Source organism: Dermacentor silvarum, chromosome 4, assembly GCF_013339745.2.
Source record: "Dermacentor silvarum isolate Dsil-2018 chromosome 4, BIME_Dsil_1.4, whole genome shotgun sequence".
Lineage (NCBI taxonomy): Eukaryota > Metazoa > Arthropoda > Arachnida > Ixodida > Ixodidae > Dermacentor > Dermacentor silvarum.
In genome coordinates this window covers 71,314,995-71,339,247 of record NC_051157.2, presented here as the reverse complement: position 1 = coordinate 71,339,247, position 24,253 = coordinate 71,314,995, and the positions used below count along the sequence as shown (strand labels likewise).

The window sequence follows — 24,253 nt, the reverse complement described above, 5'->3', positions numbered from 1 at the left end:
CTCGTCTTCAGTCGGTGCTGCCCGGCGATAGCGCCTCTGATGGATGAAGATGGATGACAGCCTGAGTGGTCTTCCGGCGCGGCCGGCGCAGATACGGATGTTATACCGCGCTACAGGCACATTTTGATCGGACTTAGATGAGCGGCATGCCCGAATCTTTTCCCGGAGTAAGGGCGCGTTCGCGGCGCCTTATTTTTCACCGAGTTTCTTTCTGATGCGAACGCGTAAAGGCAACGCGTTCGCTTCGGCTTGCGACTTATTGTTAAATAAGGTAATTAGACTGCGGTGGGGTTTTCGGTGCATGGTGCCTCAGCGTAAGACAAATTACATTCAAGCGGAAGAAGTACGGCAGGCGCAGTACCAGAAAGCACTTAATAAAATCGTTTTTGAAATAGCACTGCTCAATTTACTTTTAGTGTGATAACAATTATACCGACGCTCGACGACTATGGAACGATGATAAAATGACGAACAGATAATCACGGTATTACCAGAATCAGATGACGCAGCTGAAATGTCGACGATAAAACGACCGCAACGGCATCACGACGACGTTATGACAACGAATGCATGGTGACGAGTGTACGATGACGGCTCAATGACGATTCTCAAATGATGACGATGGTATAACGATAATCATGCTGAATAATGAGGTGTGCGGCGCACAAGGACACAACATAAAGAAGAAGAAGATGACACAAACTCTGCACTCGCAACTAATGTTTATTTGGGGAAAAAAGCCGGGCAGCTTGCACTAGTGGTGTATGGCTGGAGTAATCAGCGGAGCTGGTGATCGACCTAGCTTCTTTGAGGTTTTACTAGGCTTGGCTATGTTTTGCTAGAAAATGCTAAGTGCTGCTATAGGCACGGTATTTCGAATCGGCTCGTCGTCTACGCGCAGACTCTCGCTTGGCCGCGCGACGCGCTTCGAGATGAGCGGCTTCTTCTTCGGGTGTCCGGATCTTCTTCGGTCGTCCCATGTCAAGGCTACATGTAGTCGCCACAGAGTCAACGAGAGTTCTGCCGCCATCACGGCGACTTCGAGCTTTATCTCGCCGGGAACGTCCAGGCAAAGCTGCGCCACCACACTTGTCGGGGCGTGGCTGGTCGAAACCTGCCGAGCCACCGCCAGATGCGCCTGCTGCAGTCACGAACACAACGCGCGTTCGGCGCGAACGCGGAGAAACGCGAAAATGCGGACGGCGTCAGCAGCAGCTCTGCGCGTTGCCTCGTTGGTGCTGCTACAATTTCTCTCTCTCTCTGTCTCTCTCTCTCTCTCTCGCTCTCATTTTCTCTTTCTCTCCCCCGACCATATAGCGCGCGCCACGCACATGCTCTCCTTCCCCCTCCTTAATGTCCCATGTCAAGGCAACATGTGCACGGCACGGAGAAGACACAAAGCACACGCCACTCCGTGAGGTGGTTGCTAGGCAACGCGCGGTGACTTGATCGTTCAGCAAGGTTTTTGTACACGCACCACGGACTGATGGTCGGCTTAAACAGCTCCGCTGTTAAAAGGACGACTGTATAACGACGACTATATGACGATGATTGCGTGAGATGTCACGATGACGACGACGGCATAGTGAGAACCGGGTGCGTAAGCTATAACGACGATGGAACTACCATGACGGCATCACGGCGACGGTATGACAACGAATGCATGACGACAAATGTATGACGATGACGCAATGACGAAGTTTGCATGATAACGGCGTCGCAGTTATGATTGAGGGACGACAGATAATTACGTTGGGATGACGTTTCCGAAATGATGCTGATGGTCCCACGAGAGCGTGACAACGATTGCGTGACAACAGTCAGACGACGAAGTTTGGAATGACGACAATGCAACGACGACGATGGCATCACGACCACGAGTACATTCTTACTGGCTCAAGCTAGTAGACAACTGGTTGTAGTAGATAATATGAATGCGTGTATGAAGTATCTAGACGGATATACTAATTACAACGGTTCTTTAGTGATGTATCTGTGCAAGAAACAGCACCTTGTAATACTTAGTTAACAGAAATAATACATGTCATGGACAGGTAACGTGGCAATACGGAAATACGCAGCCATGTATCGACAATGCCTTACTCTCAGAAACGGTGTACGAACGACTAGACCAAATTTCGATAGTTAAAGAAACTTTAGATAGCCTGGGTAGTGATAATAAAGGTAAAATCTTAACTTTACGAGAAATTCCGACGCCATACAGAAAGCAACAGCAGCAGAATACTTAAAAATGAATTAAAAGTAAATAGCAGAGATCGCAAAAGGCAGAGCCTAAAAGGGAGGCCTTTCCTACAGCAGTCTGGGATTACAAGGAACTGGTAGACGTCAAGCAGCAGGCGATAAGACAAACACGGCTAAAAGTAGTTGAAGTGAAAAGATAAAATCAGATTAGTGGTGGAACATGGAAATAAAGCTAGCTATACAAGAACGCAAGCAGGCCTCTTGAGATCTCAACGCTCTCACGCGAGAGGAAGCCGTAGTATGGCGGAAACTATAAACAAACATATCAACCTTTGAGCTTGCACCATTCCATGTACTGTGCGCTCTATTCTTATAAATATCAACACGTCGATGAATGCGCAAGACTCTACCACGTGGTATGGCATGTTCGAGCACACAACAGCTCAAAACCATAACACGTCTGACCACATGGCGATGGGAAGCAGCACTGCCCAGCTCCGGCTGGATGGACCAGCTCGAACTTGTCGACGTAGAGGGAAGGGCAGTTAAAGAGGCTGGACTCATTGACTGAGAGGACCACCCAATATAGAGCGGGCTACCAACGCTCGCGTGCTGATCTGGGTAAAGTTTAATCTCTTAATATAACGAGAGATCTTAGAGGTGGAACAAGTACCGGGGAAAGAACAGGTTGCTGAGTGAACTAGCTTAAGCAAAAAGTTAAATGCACAAGCTAACATTGGTGGCATACATTCGCAAATATATATATATATATATATATATATATATATATATATATAGAGAGAGAGAGAGAGAGAGAGAGAGGAGCACCAGGAGGAGGAGGAGGGAAAACTTTATTTTCGTCAGATGCAGAGTTATTTAAATTACTGGGTTTCTTCTGCTAGGCGGCGTGAGGTGGCCGTAAGCCCTTGACTTTCGGCGACCTCCAAAGCCCAGTTGACGGTCCGCAGCTGGACCGCGGGATCCGAGCTGGACACCGCTACCTCCCAGTCTGAAGTGTTATTAAGCTCGAGTTCCGCCCTAGGTTTCAGCCCGGGGCAGTCGCTCATTATATGTGTCAAGTCCGCTTTATAGGCGTCGCAGTTCTTGCATTTAGGTGAGAAGCAGCCCGGATATATTAGTGAATACTTGTAAGGGTTGGCAAATGAGCCAGTCTGCAACTGTCTCCAGGAGGAGCACCAAAAAGATTTTCAAATGGCTGCTACCTCTTTCATGTTTTTTTTTCTTACATAAGAGGTAAGAGGGAGTAGATTTGGAGGCCCCATATCTTTATTTCCGTAAGCATTTCCAAAACACGCAGTGCAGTGTTTGCAACTCTGTAGAAGCGGAGCGTTCCACTGCAAACCGGAATTTAGTGAAATGAAGACGTGCATCATAATCGAAGCTTCACAGGCAACCACGGAGAACGGTGCGCTTCCTTCAAGCAGCTGGCCTGTATGAAATGTCTGCAAAACTTCAACGTCTCTTCAATTACAAGCGCGGGCCGTGCTTGCGGACCGTGCGTGCCTTGGCGACGTTGTGTTCCCTATTCTTTTACATTTTATCTTACATTTAAGCCACATCATTCAGCATTAACTTCTCAGCTTATCATTTTGTTTATCTCCAATCTTCTCTGGGCTTACATTTCATGGGTCAAGCGGGTCATGGGTAGAGTAAGAGGTCGCCGGCCACCGTTTCATTTGAAGACGAAAATTAGCCTAAATACCCTACGTAGGCAGCAGCAACCGGAACGTGCTGTGGTAAGTAGAGATGACCTCGCTCATCAGTTCGTATAGGTGAACGATTTTTTAGACGCTATTATAGTCTACTCCACAGCAAATTTTCCGTAAAGAAAGTAGCGCCCATAGTCGAATAAGTACAAGAGCTATCTACTCCTGCGATATGCGTCGTTTAGAAAGACGGTGCTGCGACTCTACCTCGCTGGTACCATCTCAGAAGGTAATTTCATTTGCTATATGTTTATAAATGCTGCTTGTTTCATGGCGCTAATGACCCCCGCATCGCAACTTTGGCCTCGTTTACTCAAAGAAGCCGCTGGCCAAATGATGTACTCACTTAGTGCTTTGCTCACTCAACTTATCCTTTTTTTTTTAGGTCTTGTATTTCCTGAAGGAAGCGAGCAGGAAGGGCGATTGGCCAAAGCGCTGCGTAATTCGACCGGCAGGGCAACGATCACTTTTGCGCAATGCGGGTAGGAGCCGTTTCGTAAACAGAAAAAAAAATAATTAGCAAGGCTCTATCTCAAAGGCTTGGAGTGTTTTAGGTAGCCGCGAATGAACTGAGCTCATCCGAATATGTAACCGAACATCTTTACTACCACAGATGATTGTGTCACAAACATTATCACTAATATATTACGGCGCGCACACAGTCTAAGAATGCGTCCCTTGCAATATGGTCACCAAACCTCCGAAAAGTTGTCCGGTTCATTTGCGAATAGAGTACAAATCCTTGGAGTGGATTTTATGCTTACGAGCTTTTTCCAGCTCGCATACGGTCCCGAGTAATCTTTTATGCATGCTTACGCTTACGTTTCCTGGCGTTCGATATGTTTGAAACGAGCATGTGTTTCTTTATTCCTAGAAGATATGTCACGTTTCTGCGCCAATTGTTTGTCGTATACGTGGTAGAAAATAAGGGGAAAAAATAGATGGTAGCAAAGAATAACAGCGCGGAAAACAAAATAAGCAGCAACAAGTACGATATGACGCATGGCAATTGGTTCTTTGAATACACCCCAATTGGCGGAAATCACATTTGTTTTTCAACTGATCACAGGCTTAAACGCACAGATCAGAGTGACAATACCGACAGAATAGTATGGCTTGTACGAAAGATTAAAACTAGGATTCTGTTTATTTACGTGCGTGTATTTGCATAGTTGCCACGCACTAACAATAATAATATGTGCGTGTGTGTGTGCTTGTGTGGGGGGGGGGGGGGGGGGGAGAGGGCGATAGAGGGTGTAAGGCGTACAAAAAAACAACATAAAAGTGTGTGTCTTTATAAAATACATATTTCTGACGAAAGGACTGAATTCGCGGTATAGTGTAAAGGCTGATTGGGACGCAAGCGGAGCAACAATAAATGTCACAAAATTCAAGGAATCATATTTGCACAAAATTGAAAAGTTGCGGTCATACCACACAGCAAATTAAAACTGGTATTTTCAAACATGCTAAATTGTAAGTATGAACCGTTCAAACCGGGAACAGCTTCAGACTAACGTAATTCAGCCAATCCCATTAAATTGCTTTGAGCGGGAAAGAAGTCACTTGAAAATTAGACGATTCTCCAACGGCCGAAATCACCATGTTAGAATAGACATTCAACAAATGAATATAACAAACAAAAAATAGGATTATGAAGCATTCATACTTCATGAAAACTCTTGAAAAACACAATTGTCGTTGTTGAAAATAAGAGAGAGTACAATGACACTGTATGTTACGTCGTGTGTGCACGTATATGGTGACGCGTACTTGACAATGAATGTTCCAATTAACATGTTAGACCATCGTGCTTCATGTCTGCAGCTAGCGATGCTTCATGTCTACCCGTGTGTTTCATGGTTTGAAGAATTGGAGGCATAGCAGAAAATTTATAAATATTGCAAAAAAAAAGCTGTGGGCGATCCGCATCTCCCGAGGCAAGCCAATGAGCCATCACAGACTCCACTATGGCCGGAAGGAAAGTGAACTAAAGTGAACTAAAACAAGAAGAGAAAACTTCCCTGTCTAGTGTAATTTACGCTTATCAACGAAAAAAAAATAGTTTTGTTATTTGCATTACACAAGCAACCACTTTATGCGCAGGCAATATTTCTTCTTACAAGCGATTATGACAACAGCGCGTGAGCGCATTCTAATGTGGTTAAATATCAAGAGCGTTTTAATCGGCGACTAAAATTATGATGATCATGTCATTTAATTACACGTACTTAGAAGTCAACTTAGTTGTGATATCTGAGCAGTCCTAGATTACTTTCCTAAATGTTAATTTTCTTCAGAACCATGCCAGTGATCCTTGAAATCAAAAACTCCTAAATCTTTTCACAGCTTTTTCTACCAACCCAGAACCTGTAATTTCTGGCTTTACATTTCACAACCCACGACATCACTCATTGCTTTGGCTACGCCGCATGCCCTCTCAGACTGTCACGTAGCTGTAGAATTTATTACCGTATCCAATTACGTCGACCAGAACAGGCTTTGAGAAAAACCTCTCATATGCAACCGTCATCAGAGTACGCGTCACAGCTCAGCGCTCAGCCAAAGTTTATTAGGCTGACCTTTCACGTTCATTCAGTTCGCACTCGTTCATATCTCCATGAGCTTTCGCAGTCGTTATCGGTAGGAACGAGAAGGGAAGCTCTGTGAGGCGAGTAGAAGAGTGGAAGTTCATTCGATCAATGCTTGCTGTGGGTGACGATTACAGCTGAATCGAGAACGGCACGCGTTTTCGCTGGCATTTGGCCCCGATCATTTTCGGGCCCCAGCGGGGGCAACAGGCCTCCCTTTCTGCCGGCGGCGCAGAGTAAGACAAATGGCGGCCAGGAAAGGGCGCGCGATAGCGCGAGAGCTGAGGATGAGGAAGTGAATAACAAAAAGAAGGAGGAAGAGCAGAAGGAGGTGGGTGAGGTGGTAGTGTGTTATTGAGCAGCATCGCTTGCTCTGCTGCGATAAATAAATGCCCATTCTTTCACCTTGCCTGCGCCGGCTTCGCAGACACCTCTTCCACCTTCCTGTAACCCTCCCCCCCCCTCGCCCCTTCCTCCGAACCCACGTACGCACTCACGCACGCACACATATGCTGCGTCGGCATGTGGATGCCGGCTAGCCGTCAGAAAAACGTGGCGACGGATATAAGAAATCACTGTTTCCTCGTTAAGACTTTGCCTCGTGCTCTTGCACTTTGTCCGGGAAACTGGCACGTTTGGTGGACGGAACGCTTTACCCGTGGTTTGCGCGCACACTTCCTCTCCGTCGTCTAAGGGCGTTATCTGTGAGGCACAGTGGGCGCCTCCTTATTCTTTTGCTTGGCTGGTGTCACAGTCACTGAGTTTCCATTTTATTTTGTCCGACACTAGTACCCCAACGTCAAGATGAGGGTGGGTAAGTATGACTTCGAAGAGTGAACAAGAAGCATTGCGGTTTTTCAGCGAGCTTCACTGTCGGAAAGCAGCCCCTGAGTTTGCTCTCGGGTGACAATGGCATGACAAAAGAGTTCTGTTGAGCTCGTTCACAAATAAAAACTCATCGCCCTTGTTTTCGATCCATCACTCATGTTATAGCAGTTGTAGTCCGGGTTATACAACCTCAAGATAAGACGAGCCAATTTTATCTGAGTTAAAACGGGTAGTTGCTGTGTCTATAGTTTAAAAGCTGTTTAAAAGTACTCTCGGCATGTTGGATTGAAAATGTTAGCATTTTGCTTACCGCCAGTGAAAGCCAATTCACTAGCACTGCGAACAGGCTAGTGTATCGTGCTAGGACAATTTCATCAGAAAAGTAGTGTACTAATGCTAACAGCCTCATAACTCTAATATGTGTTTGCATTTGTTTTGTTCACTTATTTATATCTTCCTTTCATAATTACTCTTGAAAAGGTGAGTGAAACGAGCGATCGGGTAAAGAATACCGACCACGAACCTGTGACGTACACGTCTTCGTTCTCTCACTCATCGTCAACTTCAAGAGCCTTTTCTAAAATGAATGATTAATGGCTTGCCCAGTTTACTACTATTCCTAAATTTTTCGGTCTTGTTATCCTTAAGGCTACAAAAACCAGCCTCACTCCTGAAATTCAGCACTGTTTTGATTTTATTGGATTACTGAATACAACGCGCGCGAGCACACTAGTCTTTCCCCTGTAAAGCGTGCACTACCGCACAAAGGGTTCTTTTGCCAATCAGCCCCCTTTACATACTACACCGGTTTGCTGATTTCGAGTGAGCTTTGTTTGTGAAGTTGCATGATGTTTCACAACGGTAATAAAAGGAAGCCAAGTTTAGCAATACTTCAAAAATATCTAAAAGTTTCAGACATGGTGTTCAAAATTTTCATCCTGCGTATCTTTATTTTCCAGAAAGCTGTCCTTCCTGTATAAATCGGCTCTTACAGTAAAGTGATGCAAGATTACAATCTTAGCACCTGTTTCCCATTTCTGCTTGCTTTCTTGCCTTGAAATTGTTAGCTAAAATAATTTTTGTTGTTTTGTTGTTTTTACATATTCGAAATACAGGCGGTGCTGTCACCTGCGAGGATGCGTGTTTCGGACAGATCAATACTATTCCGAATAACCTTTACTTACGGGATTTATGTATGCCGCGTGCTGGCTTGGATTTTTTCAACAAGTCATTCCCTCGTTGTTTTTTTTTTCTTCTTACTGCGTCATTGGCATTTTCCGCTGTCGGTGTTCCAAGCATCGACCAGCTCACACGTGTTTTCCGTTCGTCTCTCTCTTCTTTCTTGGTAAGCAAAGGAACCGCGGCTTCTCACCGCAAGCGCTGCAGACAGCACAAGAAAAGCGCTAAGGGTCCTCCACTGGCTTCTTGCTCTTATTGATCGCATCGTACTTCAGCAGGGGTCGATCGCCGCAAGTTCTTGCGATGTCGAGACCAGCATTTCGTTGTCACGCCGCTTAGCGACAGCTAATATCATGCTTGCTCCCGGGCAGTAGCGTTCGAGGTCCTCTTACTGATCAGTCTGCGCGTCTTCTTTTCGTGCGCTGTAACCATTCGTTGTTCTCATTGTGGCTTTTGTAACCCCATTTTGGTAGTAATAATCCTTGTTGCATTTCTCTCAGTTTTTTTAAAGGAACCACGAAGCGAATCTTCTTATCTTATTGCTTCATTTGCCTATACACATTTAATGCCGAAGCATATTGGTCTAAAGATGAGAATCCATGCCCGGTGAGGCCAGCCATACCATCCGCATAGCATGGCATGCTTCGCGACCACCACAATTTTAATTTAGAAACACTAAGTTCGATTACGAATGCAACCCTAAATGCTGGTTGTATGTCATCACATCGCGAACTCCTTTCATTCTAATGAATACTCTGCCCTTCTCGCAATTCCTGAAGGAACATTCCTTGACAACCCTCTATGGGGCGTCAGCAAGACAACTCTCAGTTGTGCAAGATCAGACATTCTTCCGTCGAAAGCCACAGAAGGGCTTGGATAAGACACCCTTGAGTTGCGAAAGACAGCGTGCATTGTATTGCACAACGAAGCATGCAAGGAGCTCGGCAAAGCAATGCATTAACGCGCGCTGCAGATGCCGACGTGAGCACGCATGCTGTCGATGCTGAAACGTCGATCAAGAGAAGGACTCTTGGGCTGACCGCCCTTGGGAATTGCGCGTTCCATGGAAAGACGCTAAACTGCGGTCGGTGCCGAGATTGGCATGGCACCTGCATGTGGCGTGATCGTTGTCGTCCCTCCACTCTGCTTCTTGAACGACGCAAATAATCCTTTCAGTGACAAATGATAATGAGCTGTCAATAATTATGTCAAAGCTACATAATTTTATCTCAAGTTATTGCGCACACCATTCGAAAAAACTAAAGGTTGTGTGACAATCTTGCGTTGATTTTCCATTTAGTCTTTATTACATAGTAACGAACTTTCAACTTAGTGTTCAATCATTTGCGCCACCTTTTTCTTTTCATAGAAGTATTTGATTGCGTGGCCCAAGCCACACGCACAAGATAATTATTCACTGCAGGCATTCCACGGAATGAAAACCTATTCCTTCACCATTCTGATGCAACGCGCATGTTGAACACCCTTTTAAGCAGAGTAGTGCATTCAGTAAAGAAGTCATGTGCAGCAATACTCTGCAGTTTGGAGAGAACTGAAGTCACAGTGGATCCATTGACCCGCAACTTAATGTTTGTGTTTTTTTTTTCTTCTTATCACTAGTGGCCAGAATTGTCAAAAACAAGTCGCGTACCCATATGTGTGCACCATGATTAAAGGGGTTGACTTAACGCAAGGCGAATTCACCCGTATTTATTCCTGCGATATTTCATCGCATTCTTCCGACGTCACTGCGCCTTTATTTCAGTGAAGAGGTTTGATACATTTCAGTTGGTGGCTGCAGCAGCAACGTTGGCAAGTAAGCTCCGTGTTTGTTTGTCTTTTCTTTTTTGTGCTTGGTCCTTTCGTCTCAACGCTCCCAATTTTCAATAGAACAGACTCCCCTCAAATGGGCTTTCGGAATGAGAAACTTTTCTTAGGCTTAGTACGTCATTCCCGCACCGTTTCTTTTTTTTTTTTTTTTCAAACGACAAGTTTTTCGCAGAGCATTCGACTGTGGAAGCCGAACATGGTGCCATCTGCTTTCACCGCGGCGGATAAGAAACGTAAACACGCTTCCACAAGTTTCTGTGGCAAATACCTTCACTCAGTCGCCCATGCAGAAACAGCGCACCCGCCTAGGCGTAGCTGTTACGTTTTTTATGCGTCTGTCCTACCCTTGTGGGAGTATTTCCTTGTCGTCTCACGGGACAACTTCCTCGAACTGTGCATGTTTATCCGGTGTAAGACAACGAGCGCGCACACGTATTTTTTTTTTTTTGTAATGTGCGCACTTCGTGGACACAAAGTTTGGCAGACTTGTGAAAACATTGTCGCGGTAGTACGACAAAACTGGAACGCAGAGGTGCACCGGGAGGCGCCTAATAATGTTGACGCCCGCGCGTCATAAGGAATGTATAATTTCCATCACGTTTACTGCTACGCTTCGACGCTAAGAACATTACATTGCTCTGCTATTTATCTGGCGCACTGAATAACGAGACCCCCGTCCATGCAGTTATTTCCACTCGCCTGTGGCGCAGCAAATAGCACGAGATGACCACCACTTTGAGAATCAAACCTGATGTAACTACTCAAGCTTCGGTTTTAGCTACCGTGTTTCTCGATCATGATCGAACATGTCATTTTACCAGAGCAATCATTGAATCGTTCATACCATCCCTCTCAGCATGATTGATTGATTGATTGATTGATTGATTGATTGATTGATTGATTGATTGATTGATGTATAATCGCTGTCAAACACTTTGCGATGTGCTTCTCGCCGACGATAAATTGTTGAATCCTTAATGAAAATTCAATAAATTATATTCTGGAGTTTCACATGCCAAAACCACCATATGATTATGAGTCACAAGACATGAAGTGAAATTAACGCAACTTACAGTCTAAGAGTTTCCCGTCCAGGCGGAACATAAACTTCATGGAGACGCGGTTATATATTCCCGGCTACAAAGACCAAACCAAAGATGTTGCTCCTCCATGCAAAATTACTGATCGCGACGATGTTCTAAATATAGCACACAACTTTGCAAACGTCGGCTGGCACCCATCACTAATGATGTTTATAAACCTTCGCGCTGGACTTCTTCGGTGTCATTAAAAGCTAGCTAAGGCTAAACTAGCCACATTACCCCGCTGACTTTTTGCTACAGACTTAGTTATTCCGAGGGCAGCCCATAGCCATCCAACCACGCTCTCTGAACATCACGCCAGCGCGAAATGCCTTTGTAAAGTACCTTATTTTACATTGATCCACCGTTTGCCATTGACAGCCGCTTTGCATTTTAATATCATTCGTTGTTTCTTGCTTCTCCTGGACTTTCAAACTTCTTTCTATTTTTCATGAACCCTCACTTCTACGACTCACGCAAGTATTTGGCATCGATCAAATGCGCCTGCGAGGGTACGTAAGTATGGAGATGAAATTCAACATTCAAAGTGGACTTCATCTTCCGAAACTTTTTTGTTCTTTTTTCTTTCTCTCACAACCGATCTATTTGTGGTAGAACTCTCACGGCTCGACTTCGCCTTTGCGCCAATCTTTAGTTCTTACGGCAAATTCCTTGATTTCACGTTCCTTGTGTATTCTTGCCTTTTTTCGGCGATTTTCCACTGTCTTAAGTTCCTCTCCACTGTTCAGCAAACCAAATGTAAGCTGCAACGTGGTCGCGTCACCCATGAACCTTCACGACCACGTACGTGCTGGATGACTACTGACGGCCGTATACGCCCACATCTCTTTCTTTTTTTTTACTTGTTGCAGTGCAGTTGAGTTGCCCAGGAAAGTGAACGTAACTTCTGCATTGCCGGTCGCCGTTCCCGCCGCCTCTTTCAGGTAGACCTCTTCTTTTTTGCTAAAGTTTCTCAGATCCCTCATGTTTTGCATGCCTCTATTTGCCGTGCATCCAACCCCAAAGAACTCCTGATAAACCGCATGACGTCAGTAAGAGGCTCAATATGCACGCTTCGGCATTCATGCACTGCACACTCACGTGTATGTTTAAATTCGTAGCTGGAAAATTGTGGGGACCATCCGTGCGCTACATGTTACAGCTATACACGGAACTATTTCTCGGATTCCTGCGATACAGTCTTCCTGTCTTGTCCTAACACATGCAAGACTAATATCCTTGCACTATAGAGCATACAAGCCCAAGCACTTCGGACATGTCTTGGCCTCCCGAGATGTTCATCGAAAGCTGCAACAATTGTCATTGCACAGGAGCACCCGATCACCACTCATATCGTCGGTGAGACGCTAAGAGCGCATATTCGACACATTTCACGGCTACCATCCCATCATTTAGTGATTTGCCCGTGCGAAGACCACAGGCTACATTCTGTAGTATTGTGACAAGACATCATGCCTCAATAATCTGGCTTCAAGCCTGCGAAACGCCCAACATCGACATTCTGGTGTCTCCGGCAAATTCACGTGTGCATCTCAGTTCCTGGGATTAGCAAAAAGGCAGACTTCTCAACACTAGCCCTGAATCAATTGTCTCTGCTTGTCATCAACGAGTATTATTTTGACCGCATACACGTTTACACGGACGGTTCCACCATTTCCAACAGCTCTATCGGAGCAGTACTTGTTCCATCGGACGCCGTCACTTTGCAATTTAAATACTCGCACAATACCACGTCTAAAACAGCAGAACTTGCGGCTCTTCAAGGTGCACTCAATTACGTTCTCCAGCAGCAGCCAATTCGTTAGGCCATTTTCAATTATTCGAAAGCAGCTCTACAAACTCTGCAGTTTTCCCTACGACAAGCGTTACACGAGCAGCTAGTGCACGAAATTAGGCACGCTCATCATCACGCGCTCGAAGAAGGACACGATATTGTATTTCAATGGTTACCGAGGCATTGCGGAATTGTCGGTAACGACAGCCCAAATGAAGCAGCACGCTCAGCTCATCACAAACATCAGCTGGTTTCTATGCCACTCTCAAGAACGGATGCTGCGCGGCAACTTCAATCGTTGCTCGCCACATCACACTTCTGCGATGGAATTCACCGGGTTTTAGCAATTCACGTTTGCACTCTCTTGACCCTAACTTGCGACTTCGCCTACCACCTGGACTCGCCCGTCGTGAAACAACTTTACTGTGTCGCATGTGGTTGGGTGTCGCATTTACCAACGCCTATTCGTTCCTAATAGGGATGACCAATAGTGCGGTGTGCAATTTGTGCGGGTGCGACGAGACTCTCGAGCACCTTCTGTGTCACTGTCCATTTTTTCACACTCAACGACGTATTCTCCAAGCTAAACTCAACCTGTTAGATAACAGAACGCTCTCGGAAGAAAAGATTCTTGGGCCATGGCCTATGCATTCTTGCATGCAAAAGACCACAAAAGCCCTTCTGCAGTTCGTGAAGAGTACTGAATTGTACGAACGCTTGTGACAGCGGAGATTCTTCTTTGACTGTCTCTGCGAATGACTGCCTCCATTCTTTTTTCTCTCCTTATCTATTCTTCCCCTTTCCCCCTCCCCAAGTGTAGGGTAGCCAACAGGGCACGTCCTTGGTTAACCTCCCTACCTTTCCCTCTTCATTTCTCTCTCTCTCACACACACGTGTATGCAAAATCACGCACCAACTTACATGCATGCATGCAAATATACATACATTATTATTATTATTATTATTATTATATTATTATTATTATTATTATTATTATTATTATTATTATTATTATTATTATTATTATTATTTGGTTTCTACACATGTAACACAAGGACACGAAGGAAATAGGGAGGGAGCAAGCTGACAACTGCCACCGAGAGGGGCACAACGCCTGCCTACTCTTTCAGGAGGAGGGAATAACAACATACATACATACATACATACATACATACATACATACATACATACATACATACATACATACATACATACATACATACATACATACATACATACATACATAACATACATACATACATACATACATACATACATACATACATACATACATACATACATACATACATACATACATACATACATACATACATACATACATACATACATACATACATACATACATACATACATACATACATACATACATACATACATACATACATACATACATACATACATACATACATACATACATACATACATACATACATACATACATACATACATACATACATACATACATACATACATACATACATACATACATACATACATACATACATACATACATACATACATACATACATACATACATACATACATACATACATACATACATACATACATACATACATACATACATACATACATACATACATACATACATACATACATACATACATACATACATACATACATACATACATACATACATACATACATACATACATACATACATACATACATACATATATACATATATACATATACATATATACATATATACATACATACATACATACATACATGCACTCATGGGCACGTGTATAAAAACTCCCTTACGAATTGACCAGACGGTAATTCTACAGCTGCAGCGCAAGCGGCAGCCGACAAAACACCGGCATGCAACTCCAACTGAAAATAGGCGCAATGCAGTGGCAGATAGACTCCGCACTGCACTAGTCAGGAACCGGGATTCCCTAACTACCATCGCGTTCCGTATGGGGTTATCAGTGGGTGAAACATTGCTCTATCAGCGTCAGTTGTCATGACGAGCCGTGAAAGGGTTGTCGCCAGTCGCGAACTCGTACAGTTTCGTGAACTCAACCTTCCACAAGCTGATCGCCCCGGCCTTTAGAGCTTGTGCAGCGCTGCAGCCTTTTGCTAAAGTAGAGGGTAGCGTGCTGCACTTCCGTGCCGAGATGAGGGCTATCCGCCATGCGAAATGGCAATTGCTTTCCGGCACCGGAAGCAGACTCTGACGTGCCTCGTGGCCAATGGCAGTCGCTCATATTTCGCCGCAGACGGAGCACGCACACGACTCATTCCATTATGGTTTTTTCTTTTTTTTTTTTTTTCTTTTTTGCTGTTGTTACTCGGACGACTCGAATTGTTCCAGCACTAGGTGTCGCAAACACGTGATACCAAAGCGGTGTTCTTCTTTTGCTCTCGCGATTGAAAAAAAATTGTTAGGCGAGAGATATGGCGCCTCGTATTTTTGGTCCGGATATGAACCAAACCCATCCGCTGTTGCTGGGGTTCCGAGTAAGTTAAGAGAAGCAATGAAAGAATGAAAAACGGCTTAGATGCTTTCGAACTAATTTTGATGCGAAAAAGCTTGCCCCGGTTGCGGGCTTCACCATATTTGTAGACTTATGACATTGCGTTGCGACAAATGTCGCTATGAAGTCAACTGGTAATTGAGCTGCTGTCCATAACTTGTGAAACTAAATGATTTCAAGTTGTCATCAACGAATATTATTTTGGCCGCATACACATTTACATGGACGGTTCCACCATTTCCAACAGCTCTACCAGAGCCGTCACTTTGCAATTTAAATACTCGCACAATACCACGTCTACAACAGTAGAAAATACCGCAGTAAAAAGTCATTACTGCAGCATGCTGTCACTAATGAGCCCTGATGCAGGGTATTAGTTTGAAAGCACAGGACATATGTTGTTATCAAGACATTTGCATGGAACATTGATACCTTAGTATGTCATGTCACCATCGCGGCCTGGCTCGGACCCAGTTCGCTCATCTTGCTGAGCCTTGGTACTACCATTGCAAATACCGCCGTCGTGTAGCGTACAACGATATAGGCAGCGGGACAACGTGATGGGCAGTGTCTTCTTCGAGCATCAATTAAGAAGACGGGATGAAGGGCCAATTGCGAGAGACAGATATATAAACTGTTATTGTCATAAAGTATCGGTTGTTCCGGCAGGAGTGCAGTACCTATTCGGCTTGCCAAGTGAGAGCAAGGACTCCTAAATATAGGCCAAATGGCTCCGAGCCAGGTGCTGGCAGCGTGGCTTGCAAAGGTGCCGATCGTTATTTCCACACATTGTTTTATTTGGCTACTGTATTCGTGACACATTGTAGTCCATGACAGTGTCACACGTATAGGGTATACATTGACACGTGTACCTATCTTTCTCTCGGGGACTACATTTCACCCACTAAGTACTTAAAGTTATCGCTAAGTGCTAGACTCGCCTGCATGATTGGAACTTACTGGAATGTTATCATTGGTTCTATCCGTTGTCTATTGTCACCGAAGCTTCTGTAATCCGATCATATGCGCGACTCGAATTATGTACCTGCAGTACTTTCTGGAAGACACGCGGGCCCCAGCGATTACTCTGTATCCTTCGCTGACTCATCTATAAAAGCAGGCGCGCTTGACCGGCGGATCAGATTTTCGACGATCGCCGACTGTGTTCACTGCTTTGAGTGTAGCCTGTTGTTTCTGGACACAGGTTCGCCCAATAAAGAGTTAGTTTAGCCATTAACAGTATTGCTCCTGTGTTCTCGACCGTCACTACCACGTGACAATAGATATATGGGCGCGCCGATTTGTTGCTGTAGCACATTGTTCGTTGCTGTGACACGCCTATTTTCATCGCACTGCCTTCGATGCCGACAAGAACACGTCGACCGCATTCCATTGCGGCAACGTCTAAAGAAAAATTAATAACAAGCTAAGCTAGAAATGCTCTATTGCCGTCACGGTAACTATGGTCCATCCCTGCCACCCCTTATGTGTAGCAAAGATATACATTGAAACATTTTACTAAGTATATTTACTCGGAAGTAGGAAACATTTTATTCGTTTGGGTACAATCTGACCTGTTGCTGAAATTTCGGCAAAAACAATCTCTAAGTCTATTTCTGGTATGTTGTCCGAGTGAACACTCTATCGTTTTTTTTTTTTAATAAAGAGGATTAATAAAAATCAGCACACATATATCGGCAGCATTTAAGAGTTTATAACTAAACGGTTTTAGATTTTAGACTTTCGGCAACTCCCTGCGTTTATCAGAGAGGCCAGACAACTATATATAGTTGCAGAATGCCGATTATTTTTTTCGGTGTTCGCGTCATCACCCAAATTAGGCTTTGTTGATCTATACAAAATGGTCTGCCATAAAAATCGGGTCATTGCACAACCACTCTGACTGCGCACCAACCCAAAAGTCGTGAAAGTTGTGAAAGACCGAACATATGCTCGTGTATTAGCTGAAAGACATTCGGGGTAATGACAACCAAGTAGGCATTTGTAAAACATAGGCACGCGTGGAAAGTACTAATACCTACCGCTACTTCCTGAACTTCTTCGTGCGGAAGTAGCCCATTTCCAAGATAGGACAAACTACCCGCGGCATAATTTCCGCAGTCGTCGGCAGTCATTCAGAGACACAGCAGGCAGAAAATGTGGGGGAAATTCCACGGCACCCGCTCCGCTCTCACATATACACACAGACATCACTTTACTTTGAAAGCGTAATATCTCGCTCTTTTTTTTTTTTTTTTTTGCTTCGTACAGGAGCTCAGCCTGTAATCTCAGATGCGTAAACATGAGAGCGACCGGAAATTTTCTTTCGCCGAACTCACCAGATGACACGCGCCATTTCAAGATACCTTCTCTTTATGACTATCCAAACGAGAAACTCAACGAGAATACCACTATGTTTTTTTTTTCCTGTAATGACTTCTGCCCAGCTAATCACTGTACGCTCCCACGTTGGTATTGCTATTAAACTACGTTAGCTCCGACTTACGTTAGGGAAGAACTAGCGAACAGATTTTGTTGTCATTTACATCGCTGGTACTGTCATTTCGCACTATATAATAGCTTCAGAAGTTCGGCATCGTATATGGGGAAATGCAACCCAACACGGCCGAGCTGTCCTGGCTCGCTGGTAGTGCGTAGTGAGTCATAAACAGTCCCACATAAACCTGACAAGTTACTGCATACGTGCATGGTGTACCGCACAGGTTATTATTTCTGGCCTAATGGTGCACTCAATATTCCGAGCTATCTCGAGTCCGTAAGAGTAACATGGATTATTTTATTACTCCTTCGCCCGCGCTGCATGTACTATTTATATTGTTTCGCATCTTCTGTGGCTATTCTTTACTGTACAGCATTATTGAGCGGCCCAATCACACCACAGCTAAATGACGTGTCTTGCAGAAGAAGGGATGAAGGCAAGTGGACGTTGCTCCCAAAGCAAGAGTTATTTCGACGAAGTCTGGAAGGAAGGCACACTGTCGTAGGTGTTTAGATCACTCCGATTTGGCGCTTTGATTGTTGACGCGTAACACCGAAGCTTAAAAATGCCTATTACCACAAGAATTCCACCGTGTGGTCGATGAGTGCCGTAAACTGTCGCCATGTTTTCTTCTTGGCGCCGGCGCCTGGGGGTGCCCATTTCACTAGGATGTGTAGGGGGAGAGAGGAATCCTCATCATCCCAGGCAATAATATGCACAACCTAACAGACAGTCTCCGTATCCGTACGCAGGAACAAATGACAACTAGTTATGAGAGACAGAAAAAAAAGAGTACGAACTTAAGAAACGGGGAACATTATTGCCGAGAGGATGTCGGCAGGTGTACTGAAGATTTTCTTTAATATCTTATCACTGGCTTTATACGTCACTGAGGCTGCCTTCATGTTTCTTTCAAACCTGAGTGCGGTATACTGCGTTCGTGGTTATTGCAGTAAACACCACATCATGTTTACACTTCTGCCGGTGGGCAGAAGTCCTATATATGTGATGCGTGCGCGCATAATGCACCGCGATATCACTAAAGCGGGGGCAACCAAGAAACGCGTAGTCAGCGACACAATCGCTTCCAGTTTGCTGGAAGCCGTTACGGAGAACAACGCCGCGAGGTTGAAAAAAATCGCCACCGGAAGGCCCACACGCAGTTTCGGGCACGTCGTCAGGCCACACGTTCCCGGCGCTCGCTTGGAGGCAGCGATGCGTGGCCGAGCGCGAAGTCTGCCGCACGAAACGCTGCAGATGGGGACGCGCGGGCGACTGCAAATGGGCCGTGCCGGACTGCAGAGGCACTGGGACTCGAGGTAACGACGGCACGCTCCTCTAACACTCCCGCTGCTCCCTAACGGCCGCTCGACTAGCCTGTTCCAACGAGGGGCGAAGTATGCCTGCGCTTACTTCGTTCAAGGTCTCGTTGTATGTTTTTCGACTGGACGCGCAAAAACTGCGCGCATCTCGGACTAGAACGAGCCGTCCCGCTAGGCTAGTTGACGCAGTGCTCTCTGCGAACCCCTGACATTTCGCGATGTTTGAAGGGGGCGCATGAGCGGTAAATGGGACTGCGAGAGCCGCGCGTCTTGCCCCTTCCTTCCTGGGCCCTGTGGCCCATAAGCCCGGAGAAAAAATAAAGAAAGAACAGGAAACTTGCGACAGAGCAACGTGCAGGGTGCCAACGAACGGCATAAAAACTAAGGGTGAGAGCGTCATCAGCGGGATAGTCGCGTTGCCGGTCCACTGTAGGGCGCGGTCATGACAAGGTAAGTCGGCGTAATGCCCGTCACGGTGATACAGATACGACGGCTGCGTGATACGTGCCGGAGCTTTCTCAAAAATGAAGCTTAATGTGGTCCTCCTCCCGGCACCTGCGGTGATGGCGCCATTTCGCGAATGTATGTGTCACCGTAGCACATAATTTGCATAAAAACAACATACCAGCGTGTTTTCTGTCCGTTGAAGCTAAAGTGTACCAGGCTTGCCTATTTTGCTTCAAAACATCGACATAACCATGTTTTAACGTTAGGCTAGATATGACACCCGAAACTTTAATTAGAGGAGTTGCGGGGGGGGGGGGGGGGGGGGGCGTGCCTGTCAGCAGGAATTACAAGCGCTGGGAAGCGATTATATTTCGCCAAGCTTGAAATTACAAGCAATATGTTGTGCAGGTCCCAAATACATCCAGTGTGGGAAATTTTTTATGGGCAAGAAAGAGAACGTGGCTGACAGAGCGGCCTGGTTCAACGAAGGGCCGCATGAGCGATCGGCTCATTTCTCTCAAATGAGAGAGGAATGATGAGGGTGGGGGTCATTCCCATGTGAAAGAAGTCGCCATCCACATGACATTCCGTGGCCGTTCTGCATACTGAGAACGGCAGCTGCGTGCCATCAGGGGAACGCACAAACTGGCAAGAACGCTCGCCGCTAGTCTGAGCTTCCCTTTTTTCTGCCGTCCTTGGTCTTCGCTGCGTGACTCTTTTCATGAATGCGTCTGCACCAGAACTTTCATTTTTGGGCCCTCGGTCATGACGATGTGAAAATAAGGGCGCCAACTTGACTTTTTACGCAAAGTGTCACGTTTGTTACGCTTCACGCATTGTCACGATTTACGACACAGATGACCCCCTACCTACAGCGCGACTGGTGCGGAGACAGCGGAGCACAAAGCACCTGTAAAACGCTGGCTTACAGCTGAGTTTCCTTGCCTTCGTCCCAGCTGCTCTGCGTTCCCACCAAAGAAGGGATAATTTGGCCAGGTTCTACTATACTCTCCACAGGATGGGCAAACACCACAAAATTTTATGGACGCAAGAAAAAGACAGATATTAGTGTAGTTCATATTACGTTGTTTAGCGTCAAGATACCCAACTAGAGGCAACGTTGATATTGCTGGTCCTAATTTTTTTGGAACTTCGTGCTTGGCAAGTAATGTAGCTTCGCGGAGCTAATATATACAGCAAGTAATCGACACTTGCCCTGAATGAAACGCGCTTCTGTTTTGTAGCCACGGCGCTAAATTGCTGCCTGTTTTCAAATTTTCGCTAATGATCCCCCGCAAGAACATGACCCCTTTTCTTTGCGTGTCACGCCCGCGAGGCCAACTCACTGGAGCGTGCTGCCAACACGGCTGAAAACGAAAAGAGGTCAGCAGCAGCATATCCCACTAGGTCGGCACCCGTTGGTCAATTTCGTCGTGTTCGCCGCTATACGCTTCAGGCAATGAAACAGAAGTCACGCGCAGCTCGGCTTTCGCGATTGGGAGCACATCCGCGATTTCAGACACCGTGTCGCGAGTAATAACTATCCGAATTCTCTCTGCAGTCTGGCAGAGAGAAAGCAAGGAGAGAAAGATAAGCATGTCAGCCAGACGAGCCTCCAGTTAGCTGCCTTACACTGGCTGTAAAGGAAACGGGAAATATAAGGGCGAAAAAAGAGATAAAGTGATCTATTAGTGCTCTACTGCAGTTTCTGAAGTGGAACGGCTTCAGTGAGCTTTTCTAGTCCCGCTGTGAGTCCTACTGCGTACGGCACCTGGCGGTGTGCTCAACGTGGTTTGCCCACCGAGTGCAGAAGGCAACAAAAGATGGTCACGAGCATCGAAGCAGTTAAAGAAAGCATACAGCAATGTAAAGCGCTGGTTCTTTACTCGATGGTGTTCCCTTGGCAAGAGACATGCGCGATCACGCATAGGACATACACGCTCAGTCTACAGCCGTTGTTGTTGCTTTGTTTTGAGTAAAACGGGTGCGATCTAAGGAGCCGTGCACTTATGTTTAAGAGGGATGAAAGTACAGATGGGTTTCTTTTCCTTTATGCACCTTCTGCCTTCGTTCAAACAGCAAATGATGGTGGCCATCCTCTAAATGTCCCTATCTTTTCTACCAGCTCAAATGACAGCCATACAAACAATGACACAGCGTCGTCTGCAATGTAGCACCATATAATTTTTGCGACCCATCTGCGCTACTTTGGTAACTATGTAACGCCGCCCGACGTGTATGAGGCATGTCTTAGTCTGAGACATCACATGTCTCACAAATATCATGTCCCCCTTAATATGTTTATTTAAGGGTCATTTTAGATAACTTGAATTTTTACGTGCCCTAAACACTTGGCGAAATTCTGCTGAAGTTGAGACTTGTGTTAGTGAAGCATGCCTGCGGCCGTTTATTCAAGCTTGGTCTGATTGTATGGATGGCTAAATATACTAGATATGATCAACAAGAGATGCCTACAAGTGATGGACAAGGTCGAACCAGGGATGTCTCTGAAGCCGGCCTTTCGACAAGAGGACTCGTCTACGTCAGGAAGGTTCCTTATCGAAAGGTTGGCTTCATCCTGAGGCGTCCTTTGTTCCACAGCTGTTGATCACTTCAAGTCTTCATCTTCCTGTGAACATATGTCGTGTTTATAAATGCCGGAGCATTTTCTCGTTGCGCAACACAAGAAATGCGAAATATTTAAATTATGTCTTACGTTTAAGGGCCACGGGAGACATTGGCGGCCATTCTTATTGTTGACTCGTGCACGCCGACATAAACTTCATCGTAGACGACTTTTGATGAGGAAGAGAAATAGGGACCCTTCCTTACGATTTCTTTTTTTCTTGTGCTCATCGTTTCTGACTACACTTCACCATATACTACATGCGGTGGATACTACATGCGACTCCGAACTCTTTGGTTTTTGCTATTAATTAGGTCGAGGTTGCCATGCGAACGCTGCATGGTTTATGGGGTTTGCTTTCCCTCCACTTCATGGTGCGCTAGGAGGGAGGCTGTAGCTGCGGACTAATTTTGACAACCTAGGTTCTGCTTAAGGTAGATCCAAAACGCAGTACAAAAAGGTTTTCGCATTCCGCCTCAGTTGGAATAGGGCCGTCATGGCCAGAAACTGAACCCGCGACATCAAGCCCAACAAAAGACGGCCATAGCCACAAAGGAGCAGCGGAAAGTGCATTAAATGTCGCTGGCTATACAACTAAGTGATAGCAAAGTATTTACCGCGTAAGGAGGCCAGCTGAAGCACATTGACTATAGCGGCCTTGATACTTGCTGCCTGTGATGGGCTAGGGGTCTTTCTTTTTTTTTCGTTTCTTTTTTTTTTTTTTTTTTTTGGGGGGGGGGGGGGGTGACGATCGCAGCCAGTGGTTAACTTTGGTGTTGTTCAGGTTCTGTAGAATTGTGCCGGTTTGACATTCATATTCTATGGATTCTAGGTAGCTCACCTCACGTTAGGCAAAACCACCCACATTGGATAAAATGTGGCGTTAGTACGTAAGAACCACCAAGCAGCTGCAGCATCATACCACTTCAGTCACCAGACGACAACCTACTCCCTATCAAAACGTCAGTACAACTGTACAGTAAGGAGTTGAAGATTATGTAGCAGCAAGAAACACCATAAAGCTACATGTTTGAAAGCGCTGAAAATCTTAAAGCATACTTTCCAGGCTCCGGCATGAAATGGAATTGTCTAATATATGCTCGAATCATTAACTCAGCAGAAAAGGCTGCGTGTGACTTCAGTGCCTTTGAAACTAGATTTTTCAGGAACTTGCGCATCAATACGAGCAGGTCATTTCGCCTGCATTCTATGCATATAAACTTTTCTTACCTAAAGCATACCTTAAGTGCGGCGGCGTCTGGTAATTTAACACCACCTTGTGTCACTAGCGCATGGTCCCGCAAAGCCTGTTTCCGATTCGCTAGCTTCTTTCACTCTTTATTTCCTGCAAAATTATTACATAAAGCTCATCTTACGAAGGTCTAACGAAGAACGTGAAAAACAAGCAATAGTATATCTGACAACGCGGCGCATCTCACTTTACCGAATAGCACGCCAGGTCAGGGCACAAACGCACAGGCGCTCGGTTACTATGTCGCAGCGTGTGGGAGAAAGAGGGCGCACGGGCGAAGGAAGAGAGGGGATATGCGGGAGACTGATTGCAATATGGCGAGAGTGACAGCACGGTCGTTCGCTGCA

At 45.5% G+C, this 24,253-nt stretch overlaps 1 protein-coding gene across 1 annotated transcript in view; it reads right to left on the bottom strand.

Moving 5' to 3' along the window:
• LOC119448693 (guanylate cyclase soluble subunit beta-1) overlaps positions 1 to 19,580 on the bottom strand; it is a 65,445-nt gene extending 45,865 nt beyond the window's left edge. Inside the window, exon 1 of the mRNA XM_049665718.1 lies at positions 19,405 to 19,580. The gene's annotated coding sequence lies outside the window, so the exon portion shown is untranslated. The remainder of the gene's footprint in view (positions 1 to 19,404) is intronic.
• Between the last annotated feature and the right edge of the window lie 4,673 nt (positions 19,581 to 24,253).